Source organism: Montipora foliosa, chromosome 5 (assembly GCF_036669935.1).
Source record: "Montipora foliosa isolate CH-2021 chromosome 5, ASM3666993v2, whole genome shotgun sequence".
NCBI classification, from domain to species: Eukaryota; Metazoa; Cnidaria; class Anthozoa; order Scleractinia; family Acroporidae; genus Montipora; species Montipora foliosa.
The window spans coordinates 38,589,715-38,597,214 of record NC_090873.1 but is presented as its reverse complement, the minus strand read 5'-3'; the positions used below and the strand labels follow the sequence as shown (position 1 = coordinate 38,597,214).

At 38.7% G+C, this 7,500-nt stretch overlaps 2 protein-coding genes across 3 annotated transcripts in view; one reads left to right on the top strand and one right to left on the bottom strand.

Moving 5' to 3' along the window:
* The window catches only part of LOC138004130 (uncharacterized), a 50,765-nt gene extending 49,855 nt beyond the window's left edge, over positions 1-910 (bottom strand). Inside the window, exon 1 of one of the 2 annotated variants that reach the window (XM_068850559.1) lies at positions 809-910. The gene's annotated coding sequence lies outside the window, so the exon portion shown is untranslated. The remainder of the gene's footprint in view (positions 1-808) is intronic. The other variant, XM_068850558.1, reaches the window with a different exon arrangement.
* LOC138004092 (uncharacterized) overlaps positions 1-7,500 on the top strand; it is an 888,878-nt gene that overhangs the window by 817,379 nt on the left and 63,999 nt on the right. The gene's annotated exons all lie outside the window — the stretch shown is intronic.

The following is a 7,500-nucleotide window of genomic DNA, read 5'->3' as shown; positions in this document are numbered from 1 at the left end:
ATTTTGGGTTCACGTCTTGTTGTTTTCCTGGCTCCACAGCTATGATGCTGTCGGTCAATCCGACCAACCGACCCAATATCTGGAAAAGCATTCGATGCATTTTTGTATATTATACATTATATCTATTTAATACTTCTTTCATTATAATTCTATAATAGGTCTACATCAGCGTAACAGCTGCTACGTTTTTTAAACCTGCTTTAACAAAAAGAGTTTGACTTGACTTTGGGTTCACGTCTTGTTGTTTTCCTGGCTCCACAGCTATGATGCTGTTGGTCAATCCGACCAACCGACCCAATATCTGGAAAAGCATTCGATGCATTTTTGTATATTATACATTATATCTATTTAATACTTCTTTCATTATAATTCTATAATAGGTCTACGTCAGCGTAACAGCTGCTACGTTTTTAAACCTGCTTTAACAAAAAGAGTTTGACTTGACTTAACTTGACTGAAATGACTCGATCGTCAAAACAACGAATTACGGGCCGGATATATGTATTCTTGGAACAACACTTGTTTTACACCAAAACTACAGAGAATGAGCTAATTAATACTTTCTCGATCAAAAGGAATATATGTGCACTGTCTACCATAAACAACATCTTAGCCTGTCTTCACCTGTACAGTTCCTACTAGTCTGAGAGTAATTGTCGGCGCCAATTCAATCCTCGCCTGGCGATTATTTATATACATGCACTTTCCTGGTAGACAGAAGGTTTTATTTTTCAACGAGGTTCTCACCCTAACAACCATTCCTACATTTTTGCTAATGCCGTAGGTAATCGTATCAATATCTCCATACCTTTTATAATTTCTGCACTTCCGAAAGACTTTTACTCCCTCTCACTTGCGTTTGGTCAGTAAGCCCACCTGAGTCTGTTGCCACCTTCCTCTGACAAATGCGGCTTAAATACCAATTTTATATTCCATAAAATCCATACTTGGTGTTTACGTAGCTATGCGGAAATTGCCCGTACCTGCGGAACGAATTTATCTTTAACCGCAAAAAAGCTGGTGCCTCAGGGGTAAAAATAATGTGAAATGTCACTCTTGCGAAGAATTAAATCGACTCCCTTTGTCATTTACCCCTAGAAGACCTGGAACTTCAATGCTTTTCTGGGGACACTCGAAGGCTAATGAATATATGCTTTTGAGAGAACTATCTATACACCTTAATTAAAGCAACAGATTTGGCAAAGTACTTTAAACACTGAATCTCAGCTGAGATGCATTTTTTTTTTAACTTGGCTTGATACACGGCATCTCATTTTCGATTTTTTCAATGCGGGGGCGAAATCATCAGGGCGTTTGTAATAAATTAGGTTTGTGTTGCCATCTGTGAATAGCGGTTCGACGGTCCCCGTTCTTCGTTCTATCAAGGAGCTCTGGAAAAGAAAAGGCAACGAAGGCCAAAAACAGCTAAGCAATGGTAATCCCCCGGAAGGGGGGGGGGGGAACTCCCATATGAAACAGTAATCCATGCGATTCCCGTTTCCATCCTGTTTGCATTTTGTGATATTGAGGACTTCAAGCACGCTATAACTTGCTTGAAGTGAATAGAAAGGTTCACGGAAAGATCGATAGACTTTCGCAGGCTCACCATGTATTCAAAGCCCAAAATGTGACGATTTCACATTGTTGTTTAGTAGAAGAGGAGAAGGAAATACACTAAAATGCATGTCGCATGTTTTGCTTGACCTGGTCGCGTTGAGATCTCACACTGACAACATTATAGTGACGAGGTCACCGCCAAACAGTGATGAATTTAAACGAGATAAGTAGTGGGAAAGGAGAATCTGAATTTAGGCATTATCGCAAAAACTTATAGCAATAAGACCGTACATAGAATATCCCATAAAAAAATTGAAAGTACGTCTCAAAGTCCGAACCAGTTTGTCAGATTGCGATGAATCTTGACGCCAAAGCGGAGAAAAGGACCACGAAGTGAAAGTGCTTTTCTATGGTTGTTGTTTGGGCAAGAGCAGTCGGACAGCACTAGTGAAATTGGTCGTCCTTCATTCACATTTAATTTTTGGACCAAACCATAGGGCGATTTGTCCGTTTACACGATTTGTTCGTCTTCTAGAGTGAAACGAACGTTATCTTATACTGAGAAAGTGATTCATTTCCTTGACTGTTGTCAGCACAAACCGTTTTCTTTTGCACAAAAGTAGGAACAATTGTAATTAAAAAAGAGGCGAAAAGCGCGACCAAGCGCAGTTTTTAATACAGCTGTACGTCATGTTCATACCGATTATCTACGTGGCTTTTATAGCGAAGTAGAAGCCCAGATCGGAATGTGTGGGTTGAACATAGTAAGCACATTGTTGTTTAAATTATTGTTCTCCCTGTTGAGGTACCCTGATAATTTTCTTTATTCAGTTCCACCATCAAGACATTTGTTACCGAAAAAGCATCAGGTCAACCTACTCTATTGTCAGTTGTCACCGTTGTCCATTCAAAAACCATCCCTCAACCGACACCCATGTTACGCTTACAGCATAAGATCTAATAAGACTATTCCGTCTGTGTTCGTCAGCCACAAAATTGAAGAAGACCTAAAGCTTCGTGAAGCAAAACCAGCTGTTGGGAGTCAACAATCTTTCGTTTGTCAATTTGACTGTTGCCTGTGCATGCGATGCAAGTTATGACAGTTTCACTGAACACTAATTGAAGGCACCTACACCAGCGCGTCAAGGAACACAAACGTACATCTCCTTCCGTTGGCAAGCACCTCCGCCAAAAACATGGCTCAGTTTGTTCCCAAAGATCTTAATATTAAGGATTTTAGCGTTGTTAAAAGGTGCAGCACCAAGTTTGTCTGCTTAATTTTTTTTATTTTTTTTTAAATATACCTAATCGTCTAACTCAATGTTGTACCCAGTTCAAACCCTTTGGGAATAAAACGTTTTGTTTCAGGTATTTCCATATCATTTAAATATGAATGCTACATTATCATGCAAATACAATACACAAAGAATCTTAATCTCGGGAGATTTGAATTGGGTACAGCAGGTTGCATAAAAGTTGCCCTGACGACAATTCCTTACGTCCGCCTTTAGCCTTACGTTTGTCGTTGTTAGACCCAATCTACGCCGGACACGGGGCGTTGACGACGGCTACACTAGCAGAGCGTACACAGGTACAAAGTGAGAAATTTTTGTTTTGCATACTGGAGGGCGGTCAGATCGGCTTCCTTCAAGAATGGCTTAGGCGATAACGTGATGAATAATATTCCTAGCGGCAATATTGTCACTGATAAAACCGACCATTTTTACAAGTCTGTATTGTCGCAACAAACAAGCAAAGATTACCGGATACAGCTTTAAGGCTAATAGACTTATAAATGACTTAAGTTCAATTAATTGATAACTGCGATGTGAATAAATAATTCTCTCATTTTTTTTTTTTTAATAAAACCATTAACCGTTTAGATAACAAGCATGCACCCCTCAGGGATGTTTGTGTGCGAAAATTAGAAATGCCGTGAAAGAATAGCTACCTGTGCTGTTCCCAACACAGCTTACCACATCTGTTGTGTGAAGCTGCCACGTAAAGGGGTGTCTAAAACACCCGCCTGGAATGAAAAGTACAGCATGCTGATGAGACCCAGCGAGGCTGAAACAGCTGTCCATGGTTGCTAATTGACCGGGTGAAATGATTTTGCGCATGTATAATACATTGCCCACGCCGGGTTGGTATTAGTGTGTTTCTCCTTGGTTTTTTGTTTTGTTTTTAACTGAACCTTGGCTAACGGCTGGGCTAAATAAATCTACAAAAGTGAAGAACAAGCTATTTTTTTTTAAATCAGATTGGCCTAAAATGATAAATATATACAAACAAGTTAACAACCCAAATTCGATTGAGTAAACAACTTCTTTATCAAAAATGTTTTGACTGTAACATTAATAATATATGCGGCCGACATGGAAAGATATTGATAAACTCTTGGGAGATGAAAAGAAAGAGGAAAAAATCCAAAAGAATTCACTTCATTCGTCCAATCGAGCATAGCGTTCAATCAGATGATCCTAAAACAATTGGCAAAAAACACGACAAATATCTCTAATCAATAAGGCATCGACTTCCGTCTGATATTTCTGAAGTAAATGCTACTTTGTCTGATTATCTTGATTCACCTCTACAGAGCACTTTCTATTTTGATCCACTGATACCACATAAAATTGAGTCTGAAATTGGCATGTTACCAAACAATTAAGCCTTAGGGCTCTATTCTAGCCCTGTTAGACTATTAAAAATTTCCAAATCCACCATATCTAGACCATTATAACTGAATTTGTTTAATCAGTCCGTACTTAATGGGGTTTATCCTGCAAACTCAAGTATTCTAAAATAATTTCAGTGTATAAGGGTGAGAAGATACGTTATGAGAAAACTATCGGCTGGTTTCTTTGTTATCAATTTATAATCGTTTATTTGAGAAACTTCTATTTCGTAGACTGATAAAGCGATATCCTTAATGACTTGAGGTATGGCACGTTTCCTAACAAACATAGTACTCAGAATATGATTTTTGATATTGTGAACAGCATACATTCTATTTGACAAGAGAAAATACTCCTGTTGAATATTATTTTTTTATAGATCTCAAGAATGCATTTGATACTGTTAACCATGAGATTCTTTTAGCAAAACTTTTGGAATTATGGAATAAGAGGAGTTATAAATTCTTGGTTTAGATCATATCTCTCAGATCGCATGCATATCTGACACTGAAACGATCTTACGTGGAGTGCCTCAAGGATCTGTTCTTGGACCCTTGCTATTATTATTATGTAATGTTTAAAAAACGAACAACAGTGTTTTTAGACCCGATAAAACACGTCCTGCGAGTTTTTTTGAACGGCTTCGAAAACATTCCACAAAAAGCGTGTTCCCCGGGAATCCCTTTACAGGTTCAAATTGTGAGGGCAAGATATAAACATACAAGAAAAGCAAGTGGACCTTATAAGCAGTATGGTAATTTTTAAAGCATGCTTTTTTCCTGCAGTCCTTTCTTTGTTGCAGTAGATGGTTGAAGAAAGTTGGTTAAAAATATTGCGTAATGGCCGGTTTATACGGTACGATCGGTACGATTTGTCGGCCCGATTTATCAGCCCGACGTCGTCGGAGCGCAAACCTTCCGTGTATTTCGACAGACGATGAATGACCGATTCATATAGGAATGAAAATCGGTGCGATTGAAAATATCTGTTGCAGTGCCACCGATTTTTGAAGAAAAAATTGAAGGAACGTTAACGTAGCCAGGATAAGTCAAAGGGCAAAAAGAACGCATCGTTGAAGGTCACAGTCCTAGTGGTCGAAAGCTCGCAATTTTTAATGTTTTTAGCCAGAGAACGCCCATTCAAGTTTTTTATCAAAATTTTTGAAGTCGGGCGACACTCAGAGAGAAACCGGCATGTCATTCAAAGGCGCATTAACATAATGTTGATTAATGGCTACATATGGGATACTAGGGATAAAGTGCTACTCAGTTTGCTCATGTTCCTTGTGTCAAATCTTAACTGCTACTGCTGTGAAAAGCAAACATTTAAGACAAAACTACCAACAGGCTGCAAACAGCTAATGCAATTTTGGAGGCAGGACTAAGCATGTGTAAATTACTGAGACTGATGAAATAAACTTTTCACTGTGCGGCCCCCTTTTCGGCTGGGCTTTGAATTTTTGGAAAAGAGTGATTGAAACATTTGACATATCTTAGGGTTTACATGGAATGCACCTATGGTTGGTGCCTGATGAGTACACGGTGGCAAACTGATGAGTAGCAATTCTCGCAAATGATAACACAACTAGCAAGATGCATAGTGGCGTTTTGCAAACCCACAGCGTATCTGGAGAAAATCAAAAGTCAAAAACGCTGAATTCTCTGTCATCTTATTCATATTCATGCTAATGGCTGCCATGGTATACTGCAATGGTTATCTTGAAACTTCATTTAGGATGCAGAGTAAGAGACAAAGTAACTCCTCCAGGTACGCCAGCTACAAGATGTTCATATCGAATAATTAACAACTAATCACTTCAGTGTCGATGGCTAGTACTGGATATTTACCAAGCCGAGAAAAGATGATTTTAACTAATTTTATTCCTGCTACTATGACAATGTTTTCCAGCGCAAATCACGAGCACGTTGCTCGGAGATGAATAGCAATGGATATTCGGAGTTTGAGTAGCCTTCAACGCTATACACTGTTTTAGCGTATACTAAAACAAGCTATTGACGAGACTTGAGTATATAACGACCGCTCAGGAATGGTTTGACGCTCACTTCTAGTTTAAATGGCTTGGAAAGACCAAATAATGTTTTACCGACAGAGAACTGATAATTGAAGAAAACACAAAACAAAAAAGTACCCTTTCTGAGTTTCATCAAAGACAAGCCCATCTTTTGAACTCACAGGCAAACGACCCAATCTTCCTAAGAGAAAAAGGTCAGTGTGTTTACACACTTGGTTGTTGTCGCTATTTATTGCGAAAGACGTAGTTCATGCTTTCAGCTATATGTCAAACAGCATGGATACACAGCCTGTGCGTCAATCGAGTCATGAATGCATTTGTAAAATGTGAAGAGCACTTAAGACGCTTGTCTCTCATTATATTCCTTTTCACGTGTGCAATCATGAATACCTAAGAAGAAACTATGACATTAGAGAACGAATCTTTGTGCCACGTGATAATTATTTCTAATTTATTTTTAGATTGCGCCCATGTTACGAAGGTTATTTAATAGGCCATTTCCGAGTTCATGTCTGCCTCCTCTTCAAAGCGGGTCAAAGTGCAAAGTTTTTGAGGTGGTAATTTCTTCTACTTTACAAACTAATTGTTACAAGAAAAACGTCGCACTTAGAATTGCTTTGAAGAGGAGGCAGACAAGAACTCGGATATGGCCTATACTTATCTTTCGTTCTCATGACAGCGCGGTCCACAACTCCACTTTCACACTTGGTCACTTAAAAGAGCTACTCAGTATGACACAAAATTAATAATTGATGTCAAATATTTTCATCGAAATAGGGCCATATATGGGGGCATTTCTTCTCTTACCTGATATTTTCTTGAACCCATCCAATAAACCCACCTCAAGCATCAATCAATTCTTAGCAAGTGAGAATGAGGCAAGAGAGCGGATGCCCCATCCATGGGCCTCTTCCCCTTTTTTCAAAATATAGTTTAAGCGCATGGTTTAGCTATGCAGCTATTTTTAGAGAGGCACCTGATTGGCCAGTTGTAATGACGTAATGAATAATTATGAGAATAATATAATTCCATGTGTTTTAATAAAGAAATTGTTCAATAATTTTTGATATGTAAAGCTCAATATTATACAGCGAGTGCGAATAAACTCAGAAGTAAGATACCTCCCCATTCGCTTCCACATTCTCATCTGTGTTTACTGGAAGATTCCTCTATACTTTCAGTTCATTTTCTGTCCAGGAACTGAAGAATTTCCTATCAGATGTTCATTGCGCTCAG